Source organism: Pinus tabuliformis, chromosome 9, assembly GCF_031772625.1.
Source record: "Pinus tabuliformis cultivar Carrire ecotype Pingquan chromosome 9, CPIR1, whole genome shotgun sequence".
Lineage (NCBI taxonomy): Eukaryota > Viridiplantae > Streptophyta > Pinopsida > Pinales > Pinaceae > Pinus > Pinus tabuliformis.
Genome location: NC_142307.1, coordinates 1,259,549,893 through 1,259,566,600, shown reverse-complemented (window position 1 = coordinate 1,259,566,600; position 16,708 = coordinate 1,259,549,893).

Genomic DNA, 16,708 nt, shown 5'->3' with positions numbered 1-16,708 from the left:
AGATAGTGCACCACATCGCAACTCCCGCACTCGTCCCAATGTTATTCTCTGGTTTCAAGGGAAAATGCCCTCCTCCCATAATATAGTTCTTATAAGCCGGGAAATGGTCCTTATCGTGTCCATGGCTCTTACATTTCAAACACTAGACCTCAGCGCACACCTCCATCTAGGCTTCCTTTCCTTTCTTCAGTCTCTATAACTCCAAGTGTAGGATTTCCAACTGTGAGTGAATCTGTTGCAACCCAAGGTTCATATCTTGTATGGGAAAAGCATCCAACCTCATTGCAATTTCCAAATCTTCTTCTTGCATTGCTATCTTTTGTTGTGACAAAGGCACTCTCAAGTGTGGCAAGAGCGACACTATATACCAGTCGTGATGCTGGGAATCTGTAATTATCATATTGGCTTGCCTAATCAGGCATTTAAACCTTTCATTGAAATTTCAAGGCATCTCATCTACCTTTTGTCAAATTTCTTTAAACTCAGTCACCAACTGCACCTCTAACTTAGGCTTTCTAAACTCCTTGTTCAAAGCTTGCTGGGTCTCCGCCAATGTCGCGGTGGGGTTATCAGTGCAATACTTTATGTACCATGTTAATGCTTGATCCTGTAAGGCTCTGACTAGTTGCACTTTCTTGATGTTATCATATGTAATCTGTTCATCGTCCATAGATCTCCTGTGAAAAACCAGAACTATTCAGGATCTTCACTCCCTATTCCTATAAAAATAGGCATCTTCATCGTGTTCGCCATGTTGAATGGTGGAAGTGGAGATGGAGGCAGAGGTGGAGTGGATGGACGAGGTATCCTCGAGATACCCTATGTAATTAACTAAACTGCACTTCACGGCGTAGTCAACATTGTCCCTTCGTCGACACTTGAAGGGGGTTCAATGAGTGGACTGTACGCTAAACTTGATCCTTCATTTCTTCTAAAGAATCGCTCGCTTCGTGTAGCCCCAAACATCAAGGTAATTGCATAACCCTCTTTTCACATAGAAACATTTTAATCCAAGTCTTCAATGATTTCAAATACTTACCCCACAATCCTTTAAAGAGCCTTCGTTCTTCTTCGCTATAGCTGATATTTTTATTGATTGGAAAATAAGTCAAAAAACTTCCCGATGTGCGATCAATCCAGTGATCCATGGCTCGAGAAATATTTCTTTCTGATGCCTCTAGACATCACACTAGTTTAGGATTCCGCACTATAGGACCATCAAGCCTCCATTTCCCTTGACTATCAGCTAATTTAGACAACCACTCATGTAGTTTGTTAAGGAAGAAACAGAAGAACGCTTCAATTTCGTCTATATACAAAAATCTCTGCAACCACTGCTCCTTGGATAATTTAGGGCTTCTGTTCTCTTGATCCACGAAAACGTGCACATTTTGGTCAATCCACTTTTCAATCTCTTTCTTCATAGGAAACTATTTATTACGCATCTCTTAGATAAATCTCGGTCCCAACAACAGAACCATTTGTTGGCTTAAGGGGGCCTAATCCAAGTTCATAGTTGTTCATGCCAACCAACAAAACCCTAACGATTGGCCCTTTTAGAAACAACCTACATAGCGCAGGCTGCAGTCTTACACGAAGAAGTATTGGGGGATGCTAGAACTAGTTTTCTGCATCCAGAGACCGTATGATAAGTGATCCTAAGCCCTTGTAGCTCAGATATGCCTTCGCGCATATTTGTATCCTTCTTTGGTCTACTACTGCAAGTATAAGAAAATGGCTTCTAGACCTTCATGAAGGTCTGCGATCAGACTTTATAGACCTAAAAGAAGCAGTTTTTCCACTTTCAAGCACTAAATAATAACCCTGGATCTGCCTTCATGCAAATCTATCCAATTCAACATAAATCATAACAGATTTAACCTTTATCTTCATGAAAACAGATTATTACTTAGTTCATGCATACACATTAAGAATTTAATAGATTCATGCAGCAACTACACTTCATTTCATAGAAAATAGATAATTAAGCCATAAAGCATAACTTGAACAGGAATAAGAATAATACTCAAAGGAAAGATATTTGTCTCAAAATCAGTCTTTATTATATTCAGCATTCAACTTTACAGACTCTTCCACCCTGCGCACTCAGCTGAAGGGGCCCACGCACTCAGCTACAGACTTGCCAAAGTCTTTGCGCACTTAATTGTAGGAGCCTTCCCCTTTTGCCTAAGTACAGGAAATAGAGCTTTCCTGCCTTAGCACTTGCCCAAACCAATCATCTTCTATTCCAATTCATTGTTTGATCAATTCTTAGACTCACTATGACTCAACTATATATAGCTTTTTCAATACAATACCAGGGTCCACGGACCATGGATGAGTCTCAAAACCATTCTATCACTTACCCATACAAGGGGCTAATGCTCATTTGACTCTTAATTAACTTCGCACTCTGCTTCCACATTTCACAGAGACTTTACATTATTTACAAAATCTATTACAAAAATTGGTTAAACTTACCCAAAATTGACCCTGGGGACCCTATCCCAACAAGAAGAGAAGAGATTGGAAGCACCCACTCATGCAGAGTCATCCAGAGATGGAAGGAAGCACACTAGAGAGGCTAAATGATTGATGCCTGATGCTCAAGAGAATATGGGAGCACCCACATCACAACGCAGGAAGAGGAGGTCACCAAATTGGTACACTGGCTACATGGCTCTGATGAGCGAGAGTGTAGAGATTGAGCCATCCTCATTTGAGGAAGCAATACAACAACCAGTATGGGTTGATGCCATGGTAGAGGAGTATGAATCCATTATCAGAAAGAGTGTTTGGGAAGTGGTCCCAAGACTAGCAAACAAGTCAGTAGTGATTTCAAGATGGCTCTACTAGGTAAAGCAAGCAACAAATGGGAGTGTCGAGAAGCACAAGGCCATATTTTTGGCCAAAGGGTTCTCTAAGGTTGAGGCATTGATTATGAGGAGACGTTTGCTCCAGTAGCAAGGAACTCTTCAATTAGATCTATTCTAGCACTTTCAGCACAAATGGGATGGAAGATACATCAGATAGATGTGAAGACAACATTCCTCAATGGAGTGATTGAGGAAGAGGTGTACGTTAAGAAGACAAAAAGATTTGAGTCCTTCAATAAAGATTCGAATATGTACAAACTCAAGCGAGTGTTGTATGGATTGAAACAAGAACCCCATGCTTGGTGCGCCAGGATTGAAAACTATTTCACTAGGTTGGGCTTCACCAAAAGTGAAGCATATGCGAACCTTTACCATATTTTTGTTGAAGGTAAATTTTTTATTACAGTATTATATGTCAATGATTTAATTCTAATAGGTGATGAGATGCTGGTAAAATATTTCCAAGAGGATATTGCAAGAGATATCGAGATGAAGGACCTGGGGCTCATGCATTATTTCCTTCATATGGAAGTATTGCAAGGATACGAGGAACTGTTTGTCTCTTAGGGTAAGTATGCCAAAGAGATACTGAATAAGTTCCACATGGAGAGAAGCAAACCCATGGAGACTCCTCTAGCAGGGAATTGGAGGAAAGAAGGTGCTACTTCTGGTGAAGTAGTTTAGGCTACTATTTACAGGAAGCTTGTGGGTTCACTTACGGATTTGGTGAGCCCACGACCAGACATATGTTTTGCAGTTAACAAGCATAGTCAAAAAATGGTTAAGCCAACCAAACTTTGGACTTAAGACATTTGTGGTTCATTTCTTTTGAGATTAATTTTGGACTATTGTGGAGTAGGAAGTTTCTCTCTGCGGGCAGAGACAATCCCTCTAACCTAGGGGGGAGGTTCTAGCCACAAACAAGACAATCTGACATAAGTTCCCTTAGATTAATAATGGATAAGATCCTACCTCTTGTATTGCTAATCCTTGTTTGATGAAGTGCTTGTGTCTTTGCTCCAGTGATCAGCTCCTTAATGTCAATCAAGCACCTGAAACAAATAGACAAGAAACCAAAGCATACATGATAGCATACAATAAATTCAACCTACTTAAGAGGCTAAGGAGTCTTAAGCTACCAAATAGCATATGAAATTGATATAGGAAATAAAATATAAGTTGTATTCTCATGACAAAAAGGAAATACAACCTTCACCTTAGCGTTGCAGGTTTCCTTTGACATGTCTGTGTCCCAGAACCACTATTAGCATCTCATGATTCACCTCAAACAATGGAAGTTCAAGGCTTCTTCCTATTTTCTCCAAACCAAACAAACTACAAACTTATTATCCCTTTACAAGCACAAACTAGAAGGCTAAAGCTATCAAGAGTTGTTTTTGCCATCAAGATTTTGGAGATTATTCCAGCCCTTTCATTAGCTAGCTGAGGTTGGAAAAGGAGAAGTTTATATAGCTTAAGAGAGAGGATATGGATCCTCTTATGATGGGAGAAGTCTTATCCCTTTTGGTTTGTTCCATTTTAATAGGGGAAAGGAGCCCAAATAGTCTCTCTTGGCTCTATCTTGACTAACCATTTACTAGACTTTTGTTCACAAAGCTTCTAGACTTGGAAGCTTTGACTCCATTTTTAAAAACTTTCCAAAAGAGGGTCGTCGCCAGTAATGGATGAATACCAATGCCGATCGGCACTAGGCTTAGTGTTAAAATTTGCATATCAATGTGATGAGCACCAGTATTGCAACAAGAATGTTGCAACTCCTGGGGCTACCAGCTTTACTTTATCAACTCGGGATTCGTACAAACTTGAAGGTGACAATGTTGTATACACAACTAAAAGTGATGGTTCTGCCCTTTTGTCATTGTTCAGCTGGCAAGAGACCACTAGGTTTTTTCAAGCCAAACTTCTATGGATTCAGAAGAAGCTTGATTACTGATGAGGGAAAGAGAAATCTACTCGAAGAGAAAGCTTGTCTATTGCAATAAGGAAAAAGACTGAAATCCAATGCTAAAATCATACCATTTTCTAGCTAACTGCTAAGAGACTCAGCTTCATAAATAATGCTAAGTTAATCATGTATGAAATTTTATTGTTCTAAGCATGTAATTTCAAAACATCAAACATTGTTACTGTGCATGTAAATGACTAGAATAAATATGTTTTCTTTTTATCGTTTTTATGGAAGAGTTTGAAAGCTAATCTCTTTTGGCGATGTGGTAGGTGTCTTAGGAATGCTGGTGGATGGTTGGGAGGTTTGGGAGACCCTTAGGTGACCTTTTCTGGCTTCCTAGAGGCTTTTCCCTCAATTCGGCCTCAAAACAGGCCACTACAAGAAAACCTACAGGATGTCCTAAAAACCTACAGGATTCCCTGTATTTCTACAGGATACAGCCAAGAGAAAAATGATGGGTGATGAAGGTGATGGAAGGCTTAAGGAAGGTGGTTGGTGGATGGAATGAAGCAAGAAAATGCCTAGGATCACTCAGAACTCAAAACCAAGGTTGGGAGATGGTTGGATTTGCTCAACATGCTTGGAGAAGTTTCCTTGTAAAATGATGAAATTGGTGAGGGTCTTAGTGAAAGAAAGGAATGATCATGGATGGATGAAGTTTGAAGGAGTTTGTTGGCTATGATATCTCTCTTTACTTCTGAAACACCTGCACTGCATCAAACATTGATATTTGCCCAAAAATCATGTAAACAAGGAGAATTTCAATAAGCTAGGAAAACAGAGTTTAATGAGCTAGTTGTCTACTTCATGCATGAGGAAAACTTGTAGAATAAGATGGAATCATTGATGAGATCTATTGTAAGGTTGAATATGGAAGAAATGATGACTAGGTCCTACTCTTGCAAATTGATCAAATGCTGGCTGAAGTACAGAAAACTCTAAATTCTATGAGAAAGTAGAATTCTGTCTTTTTGGGCCTGCATAGGAGTCATTTCCTCAAATCATGATCCTGAAGGAAGAAGTGAGGCCAAAAAACCTATTGACAGCTTTTTGTGGTCCTTTATCTCTTCTAAACTACTACGGAAGTAAAGCACAAATGGAAGCAAACTAATAAACAAACTAATCAAATCTATGCTACTTGCAATGAAATACTTCTAAGGACAATTTAACCATGAATCTATTAAATCAACCTAAGAATACATATACAAGAAGAGGATCCTTTTCTGCTAGGGTTGGGCCCTAACCCAAGAGCTTCAGCCCTCTGAGTTAACTCAATTCTGGATCAAGAAAATTCTCATTCTTATTATCAAAATAGAAAATTACATAGCAATGTCTTCCACAAGTCTAGAGCTCAAAAATAACTAGTGTTTGTACAACAAAAATTTGAACCCTAATGAGGCCCTAGGCCTCTTTATTTATACAATTGAAGTCCCCAATGACTTCCTTAAATCTAGGGAGGCTCAACTCCCAAACTCGAGATAAACTAACTCCTTGACTGTCACTTGCTCAGCTACCTTTTGATCTTCATGACTTGACTGCGTGTACTCCGAGCTAGTGTGATTGATGGAGGAATATTCGAATGAGGGAGGAGTAAATGAGAAGGATTTACCTCCTACAATCTCTCTTCCTTGTCCCATTTGAGTTTTAGCCTTTAATCTTGCCAAAATTCCCTGATTTTCTCTCACAAACCTGTGTTCAATGCACATTAGTCCACTAGGCATAATATCTCACTTTGACTCATCTCATTAGACAAAATAGAATCAAAACATGTAATAAATTGTGAGAAGAGTTGATGTGACTAAGCTAGGAGGTGAATTAAGGTCCATATAGTTACCCAATGATGAGGCTCAACACAGCGCGGGGAAGAAACTGAGGGATATAGTCGGCCTTTAAAACTGAGTTTGAAGGAATATTCTTGGGAAATGATGTAAGAGGGAAATGTTCTGTAGATGGAGAGGGATGTAAATACATGTTCTTCATGATAATAAAACACATGAGGTTCACTATAGAAGTCCTCCAGGATTGAGGGACGAGGAGTATAGGGACAGTGAAAAAATTTTGTGTAACAGATGCCCCCTAAAGCGTGAAGGTCGAACAAGAGTGAGGGGTGAAATTATTTATGAGTAGATGCATGGAACCATAGATTGTCATCGGAAAACCTGCAAGCAAGCATAGACACATATACATCATTGAAATCTCTGATAAAATATACATGAATCATGGTATGGACGCAGCCATCCAGAAAAAGATAATGTAAATGGATCCAAGGTATGGGCGCAGCCATCCAGTAAGAAGGACCATATCTAACCTAAGGTATGGTCACAACCATCCAATAACGAGAAGGATCACATATAACAGACTCATGGTATGGTCGCAGCCATCCATCTGAAAGAGACATGTATATAAGCATGATCATGTCACATCGCCTCGCAACCTGGACTTTTGTAATCTGAGCCTAGGGTCTTGCACTCCAACACGACCCAATCAAAGTACAAATTCTAGCATGTGAATAGATGTGTCGAAGTCGAACATGCTAGAAAGTCGCTTGATTACCGGTCAATGATGTGAACCGTTAACAAGCGCGAGAGAAACCACCAATAATGACAATGGCTCTCAAGGTACTAGTAGCACAATTCACGAAGTGTGAACAAGGAACTGAAGTCGAACACCCGTGAAGTCACTTGATTGAAGGCAAATTATGAGAACTTCTCGGCATGCAAGCTCTAAGGTACTATAAGGGAGTCTCTCAGCCAACTTCCCAGATAATGAGCTGAAGTCGACAGAAGTCAACAGGAAGTGACCTTGTCAAATGAGGGCCATGATGTATCCCACATAATCGATGCGAGACAAGGGGTTGCAATGATTATGGATGATACAAAGAATTAGGAATGAGTGTAAACTGCAGAAGGGTTAACTCTTGAACATATCGGCGACATGACTCCCGAGTTTGGTAGCTTTTTGGATCCATAGGATCAGAGGTCATGATGACATAGCAAAAATCAGATGGAAAGGAAAAAAGTGTATGACCCAAACCCAGGGAGGTCAATGATGAAGTGAGGATCTCCCAACCTGACACGAAGCAAAATAGTGTCATGTTCAAGAGTGACAAGCTGCCGACACAACTGGTAAAATTTTCCATTTTCCCCCACTGTTACACTAAAATTTGTCACCATTACTATTTGTAGTTAGTATGGCTCCATCAACTGTCATACTATCCTCCTTGGCAAGCCTCATACCTCTGCTCTCCGTGTCAAGCTCCAAGAAAGAGAGAAAGTCATTAAAAATCTATATATCTCTGGGTACGCAGTTTCTCTTAGCCTTACTTGCGTGTACGCACCCCAAGTTCACAATACCTGCGTACTTGTACTCTCTGTCTATAAAGGGGAGGGTGCGTACTCCTGTAAAGGTCAAAAGGCGCAAGTTTCACTCCAAAAAAGTTACTTGTAGTCATTTCTAGAGCATTCTAGAAGCTTGTTTGACGTGTATGGAGCGCCTCCAGATGGTTCATGTATCCCTATCAAAGAGGAACTTATCCCATCAAGAGGGGAGCTATCTCATCCAAAGAGGGGCTTATCCCATTGATGGTGGACCTGAATAACTTCCTCTAGAGCACTATAAATACAGGCATTGGGCCAGAGGGAGGGGAGGTTGAAAGCTGAACATTCCTAAGGGTAGATGCTGCTGGAATTAGGACTCCCTTGTAAAGCTTGAGAGGAGAGATTCCCATCCTTTCCTAGCCTTATTTGAGAGTGGGTGAGCTAATCAAAGTAAAGGAAAACTCTTGTTGGACCCTAGGAGGGACCTGCACAACACCAAGGCTCAGGTTGTAATGGTTTCTTTTGTTTCCACTTAATACAAATGAACTCATTTTCCTCAACAGATTGTTATTCATGATTTGTTTCATATACTCCTTGGTCTGTATGATGGATATGTATTATTTTATGAGTTTATCAGGTGCTATTTAATCTTTTGGCTTGTTAGTGAATGCAGGTTTCAAAGAGAAGGAGGAGCTCATCCGGATCGGCGAGGCTGGACTACTGCAAAGCGTTGGACTAAAGGTATGTTAAAATCACCTTATTACTTGTATTCTAAATGCATGTTTAGAGAAAGGTAGTGTTTATTTGTCTTGTTTGTCACTAGAAAGCCTTTGCTTCTAGGGAGGTCGGTTTTGTCCGCATTATCGACTCTTTCCGCATGACAAAATGGCGACTCCGCTGGGGAATCCATTGATGTGAATGATTTTTCCTTTGTATGAAATTTTGATCTGAGAAAAGTCGTTTGTTTTCTGGTTTTTGGCTGTCTGACTGTGTTTTTGGGTGGGCTAGCTTAGGGTTGAATTAGATTTTAGTCTTTCTTTGTTTTGCTAGAAGTACGCAGCCTCTGCGTTGAGCACAGTGCGTACTTGTACGCACTGCAGCTTTGTGCACAGAGCGTACACGCACCTGTGCAAACAGGTCGCCTGCGTACCCTGTCAAAATTAAGAAAATTTCAATTTTCTTCTTTTTGCCTTTTAGATTTTGGTTTTAATTTGTTTTTTCTGCCCAGATCCACTGGTTATCTGCCATCAATCTTCACCTAAGCTTGTTTCGTCAGTGTCGAGAGTTTTAGTGAAATTCATAGAGATTTTGCCTTAGGGTTTGATTTTTGCACTGGTCCTGTAGTGACTTTGTCTTTAGAGGTTGTCAAACCTTGGATCTCCCTGGTTTTGTTCAGTCTTCTTAGGAGTCGGGCCTTTCATAAAATCCACCCTTGTGAGAAACCTACCTTTGTGTCTTCTCTTTGCGAATCTCGAAAAAGTTTGTTGATTGAACTTTGAATTTTATTCTTGAGAAAAAGAACAAAAGATTTTGATTTTTGTTTTTGACTGGTTTTTTGTTCTGCATTAACTAGTCCTTAGTTACATTTTCACTGAGTAAAACATCCAGGAATCATCTTTAATAGGCTTTTGCCTCGTTAGATTTACTTTTAGGTGAATTTTCTCTTAGATTTACTTTTGAGTGAAATTGAGTTGATTTGATTGCCATGGATTTTTTAACTTTGATTTCTTTTAAAGTAAGTTTTACATGCTTTGTTAATTAGGAAAAAATACAAAAATATCTTTTGAAGGAAAGTTTGCTTTGGTAGCATTTGAGTCTTTGAAAGGAAAAGGAATTTTCGTGAAGTAATTAGTGGTCATGTGTTGTATGCTTTGGAAAAGATAAAGAGTTTGTTTCTTTGATTTTCATTGCCAAGAAAGTTGTTTTATATCAATTTTGCATTCTCCAACTCTCTTAGTTTAAATCATCCTAAGTGCATCTTTTTAGTGGTTTGGGTCGAGTCTACACACCATCAGTTTCATCTCCACTACCTTTTGTCTTAAAGAAAAGAGATAAAATTAACGCTTAAAGTAAAATCAACTTAGTAACTTTTTATTTACTAGGGCTCTGAAACACCAATATAGATCAGGCTAGTGTCTTGGAGTAGGAGAGTAATTAACTCTCCAAGACAGTAAAACCAAACAAGTAGCTCATCTTGTGGTAGGATAAATCCAACTGTTTCATTTGTACTCTGGGAAAGCTCCTCTTAAAGGAGAAGCACGAGACCGTGTCCGAACCAGTGAGGGGATCAATCCTCCTTCATTGGGAAAGACGCCAGATACGCACGTACTACAAACGGTAAACCTCGGATTATTGTCGAGGAGCCTGGGGTCACTTGTTGGTAAACCTTGGATTATTGTCAAGGAGCCGGCAAGGGGATTGAGCTTGTTACTCTGCCCTTGCGTGCTATCGGATCGTAGACTGTTCCCCCAGGTATATTTGTTGCTGTTGGTAACCTTAGTGACCATTATCTTTAGGATTCTACCGAGGTGACGGTGGAGGGAAGATCCCACTGTACCTGGAGCAGACGTCGGCTAGACTCACTTGGATTTTCCGGGGGGTTCACTTCACTCGAGACGGTTAAAGTGGAGGAACTTGTGCCGGTCTATTCATTAAGCAGGTTGTCGGGGTAACTGTTCTGCCCACCACTTCTGTACTGAATTCGGCGATGTTGGGTTTCATCTCCAACTAGTGTTTTCGGTCTAGAAGGCTACTGTTTGTGTATGGTTTGACGCCCTAGATTCTTTAGGCGTGTGATTCAAATTTGTTTGGTTCTTTAGAGACTTTAGGTGGTTTGCTTTGAGATTTTACTTTGTTTGCATGTGTAGTAGTTAAAAGTTTTTAACTGTGGCTGAATTACCGAGACAGTCCCGTAGACTTCGGGGCAAGTCTCCTGAGATTGTTATCGTGGCCGATTTGTTGAGGAAGTCCCGTAGACTTCGGTACGAACCTCCTGAAGAGGTTCCGGGTCATTACGAAGGTTTGAAAGTCCTTGTAACTCCTAGTGGCAGTAAAGTAGGTTCACCTGAAGAAGGAGAATCGTCGTTGGTAGTCCATCCAGATTACCAAGGTCTAGAAACAGGTTATAATCCCGAAGCTGTTGCAGTTTCCAAGCTTGCTGATAGTTTTTCATCTACTAGTGATATAGGCGAAGAACCTGAAATATCTGAACCTGTTACTCCAACTTCTAGTGCACCTGATTCACCTAGGGTAGAAAGAGTCATCACCGAAAATCTTCCTGCTGGTTTGATAGCTATTGAAGAACTTGCTCCAGAGGAAGAATTTGGCGTATATATCCTTGAAGATCAACTTACTATTGATCTAAGGGAGTGTGAATCCATCCTTTACAGTCCTCCTAGAAGTACTACTTGGTACCTTTCGTTAACCAATTATTTAGACAACTCAGGGATAAGTTTTTATCCACCTCGTACTCCTTTTCCACCTGGAGGTATTTATACTCCTGTAAATATGTTTGGTCAGTCATCCGTGTTTACTCAAACTCCTGAATCTTTCTTGTACGATGGTCCTTCTGTTCCCTCCGGGTATCAGTCACTTTCTGGTACTTTTGCGGGAGCATCTCCTCAACCCATTGAACATGGATTATTAGCTGGAAACAATGGTAATAAACCGTTGGGTGTAGGGGAAATTTACATGATGTCAGGTTCAGTTCCCGGTTCTCAACCTCAAGGTGGCCAATTACCGCCTGGGGGGCAGCCTCAATTAACGCCTGGGGGGCAACCTCAAGGTACACAAGTTGCGTCTGGGGGGCAACCTCAAGGACAATATGTACCCATAGTACAATACATTCCTCAAGGTCAACCCCAGCCTCAATTTGTACCCCAAGGTCAACCTCAGTATCAATTTATAGCTCAAGGTCAACCCCAGTATCAGTATTTACCTCAAGGTTATCAACCTCAAGGTCAATACTCGAGTCAAGGTTATCAACCACCTCAAGGTCAATCTTATGTTCAAGGTACGGGAAATGTACCTTTCAATTATCAATCCTACCCTCAATCCGGTTATGGATCTCAATATCCTCAATCTGTCATGGGTCAATACCCCGGAATGAACATAGTGTGGGATCCATCGCAAGTTCAACAGATATTGCAGCCAAGCGTACAGTTGTCATCTCAAACTGGACAATCCTTAGTTGCTGGTCCATCCCAGCAACCAGTCTAGTCTAATGTTCAAACTTCTGTACCTTCGGTAGTTACTCAGTCGCCAATTGCACCTAGTACTCCATCTCAAACGACTGCTGCAACTACCGCAACATCTGTTCCTTCCACCAAACTTGCTTCTGGAGTATCGACAGCTCTGGTTTCTACTGTCTCTGCAACTACTCCTCAGACATCTTTACCATTGTCTGGATCTACGATTCAAACTACGGTTCAGATGCCTGTAGGACAACTTGGTTTAAGTACGGTTGTCACTAGTCAACCACAATTCGCTTATCAACCGTACCAGGGATAGTACCAATATGGGCCTGCTGTCCAACAGCCGGTTTACCAGTATCAACCGTATCCTGGGTACACTTATCAACAACCTCAACAACCCCAGTACGGTCCGGTTAATCCTGGTTTTCCAGGAGGATACAATATCCCGAATGCGATACCTATTCCAAGTTATCCTAGATATCCTCCTCCTGGGACTGGTCTTGTGACCCAGAGTTTTAGGGATCCTAATCGGCAATTATTGTTTATCGCAACTTTGGATTTAACGGACTTGTCACGCCTAATGAACGATCCAATAAATTATCTTCCGTTCTGGCCGCCAATGCCAAATAAGTTGCCCAGTGATATACCCAAGTTCGAAGGTAAGTCTGGAGAGGATTCGTCCAATCATGTGATGACTTACCACCTCTGGTGTGCTTCAAATTCCATCTCAGATGATTCGATCTGCTTACGTCTTTTCCAGCGTATGCTCATTGGTCTCGCGGCTGCATCCTGTGGGGCTGGTGCTGGTGTAACTGGTACTCTCCTCTCGAAAGGCCAGAGATTGGCCGGACGCTGTGGACCTACATCTACATTTTGAAAATTGTCACTGTCAGTTTTGAGACGATATAAAAACAAAAAAATATAGATAATTTAAAAACTTGTGAAAAATGAAGTACCTCTGTCGTCCCATTGTTCTCCCTGTGGAAGAACCATGTCCGGATCACCGCGAAAATCCACTCCGGCATAAGGAAAATCCTGGATCGCAAAGACCTGTTCCTCCAACCAGTGAAAGTAACCTGCAGGAAATCGGACAACTCCCGCTCCCTCATCAGGATGCCGGGCCATCACTGCAACCCATCGCATCAACTTTGGCTCCCGAGGAGGCCCAACCTCAACAGTGAGATGTTGTGGGATCAGCATCGGAACTCTCACTAGGGCAAAGCTCACAACTAAAGGCCCATACCCAAAGGTCTTTAATTGCCCGTTCTTTGCCCTAGTCAGTTGGCCCTTCATATTGGCCAACACAGCGTCACACCAGTTGAAAATGGTGCCTCGGAAGCAATCAATCGCCATCCGCATTTGGGACCCGGTGGCAATGTGCAAAGCGGCTGCGCCGCAGAGTCTGGTAACTGTAAAGGCAATTACCATAAGTTCAGGTCGGGATATGTATTTGATTTCTATCCCCTTATCCTGGTTCTGATTATTGCACCACTCTAGTCGGAGACTAGCAAGGGATTGGCCACCCGGCCTAGTCCCGAACAGAGACAGTTGCTCACCCCTACTAGGCAAACCAGTGAGAAAATATATGTCTGAGGGCTCTATCTCGAGCTGGTGCCCTCCGATGTAAAAACATTGATCCTGAACATTCCACCTTTCAACCAGCCACTCTAAGAATCGCACCTGGGCCCTCATGCCAGGTATGGCCCAGTATTTGTAGAGTCTGCATGCCTTCAAAGCACCAATGGAAGGTTGATGATCTATTGCGGCCAAATCGACATCTTCATGTTCTCTTTCGTGCCAATCAAGCATGGTGGGAAATCTACACACCAGAAAACATCCATTAGAATTCACTAAATCAAAAATTAATGGTTCAAATTTGAGATTTAGGGGTTTAAAAATGCTTTGCGCAGAGTACGCACCCCGCGTTCAGAAACAGAGCGTGGGTACGCAACTGCTCTGAAGGTAGGTTGCGTACACCTGCCATTTTCCCGTTGGAGAAAATGTCGGGGTACGCAGGTCACCCATGGGGCACCTGCGTACCCCGAAAAGCAGATCTTGAAACCCCAAAGCCCAAACCAGAAAAGTCGGAAACCAATGACGAAAAGCGCAAACCTCGATATCCTTGTCTTATTTGTGAAGAGGATCATTTTACAAGAGATTTCCCCCATCGGGCCAAGGTTGTGAAAATCGTCAAAGGTTCCTCAACTCCTGCTGTTTTGAAAGATCCATTTCCAAAGCAGGAGAGTAAGATGATAGGTTCTTCCTCGGGTGCCACTAAAGAACCCATATTAATGATGTCTCATGTAAGGATTGTGACTCGATCGCAAGATTATGGTAGTAAAAGTCCTGTTGATGGATCGAAAGAAGAAGAATCTTCTCATTCAAATCCATCAACCTCAGCTCCCGGTTCCGATCCACTACAGATCGAGAAACCTAACCCTGACTTAGTAATAAAACCGCCCGCCAAGGGTGTACTTCGAAGGTCTGCTTTCAATCCACATGCGAGAGCGGCCCAGAATTACAACATTGTTGAGGATTTAGCTGTTTCACCCTCAGCAATGTCGGCTTTAGAAGTGCTGCAATCATGCCCAGCACAGCGAAAATTACTTTTGTCAGCTATAGGAGTTGTTGATTTTCAGGACCCGAACCTCATAATCTTTGATCTAGAAAATAGTACACCGCGTTTACCTCATCAGATGGCTTTCCAGATCCCCGTGATAGTCAAAAATAGGCCTATTCATCGGACTATAATTGATGAGGGAGCTTCCACGTGTATTATGTCGATACAGTGTTGGAGATCGCTTGGTTCTCCTTCACTAAATCAATCCCCGACAATTCTTAAGGCCTTTGATGGCCGTGGGTTCCATCCATTTGGCATTCTACAGGATTTTCCCATAGGGGTTGAAGGAAAAACCGTTAGTCTAGATGTGGAGGTGGTTAATGCCCCTCTAGACTACAACCTTCTTCTGGGTCGAAGTTGGTCTTACGCTATGACAGTGGTCGTTTCATCGGTCTTCAGAGTAATAAAGTTTCCACATAATGGCAAGATCATAGCCATAGACCAGCTGGCTTATTTTTCATCCGACCCAGCCTCTTCAGAGAGTATCCAGCATGGCGGTAAAACGACTATCCCTTATAAGGATGTTGGCGTAGGATTAGTTAAAGATGCCGGTTTACTGGGAACTTTTCCTTTTCCTCCAATCAATGTCGTGTCTTCATTTGCATCTATTCATATGATTACTTCAGACACTATTATTTATGACGATCCTTGGATCGTTCCTTCTGAATCTGAGATAGACTCATTTGGTGATGCAATGCCTTTGAGTCCATATGGAAGAGCCTATGAAGCAGTGCAGTCTTTTACCGACCCAAGTTCAACCAAAATCGACCAAATGAATGTGGTCCGTGAGGAATCCCTTTTCATGTCAACCTCAGAGTTAATAACGTTTCCCAAAGTTGTGTCATCTGACAAACAACTTTGTGAAGTCCTGTGTGTAGACGATTTACCATGGGAAGATCTCCATCATAGATCTTCGTTTTTACCCGAGGATGATCGTTTTGAAAACGATTTCTCATCAATCTTTACAGCTGAATATGTCAAAGACGCTCAGAGTCCAATGAAACATCCTGATTCAGAGCTGAATTTGGGAAAAATTTCTCGCACTATTCCCATTGACATTTCAGTGAAGCCCGGAATTGTTGAACACATTCATATAGGTGCCTCGTGTTCAAATGACGAAATTCAAACATACAAGGCCCTATTTCAAGAATTTCGCGACGTGTTTGCCTGGTCTTACGAGGAAATGCCAGGAATTGATCCTGCCATTGTTGTCCATGAAATCAAGACTTACCCGGACGCTAAACCCGTCCGGCAACGTTTGCGTCAGATTCACCCACGAAAAGCGGCTACGATTAAAGCAGAAGTTGAGAAGCTGTTGAAAGCAGGTTTCATTTATCCGATCCCGTTAACGGATTGGGTATCGAATATTGTTTCGGTTAACAAAAAACAGGGAACAATAAGAATATGTATCGACTATAGGGATATCAATCGTTCTTGTCCTAAGGACAACTATCCAACACCCTATATCGATCAAATAATTGATGATTGTGCCGGCAGTGAAATATTTTCCTTTATGGACGGTTTTTCCGGTTACAACCAAATCAATATTCTACCTGCCGATCAACCAAAAACGGCTTTCATTTATCCATGGGGGACATTTGCTTATTGCAAATTACGTTTTGGGCTTAAGAATGCCGGAGCCACTTTTCAAAGGGCGATGTCTTATGCATTTCATGAGATCAAGCACATTGTGCAACCGTATCTCGATGATTTGCCTGCTCATTCCTTACATC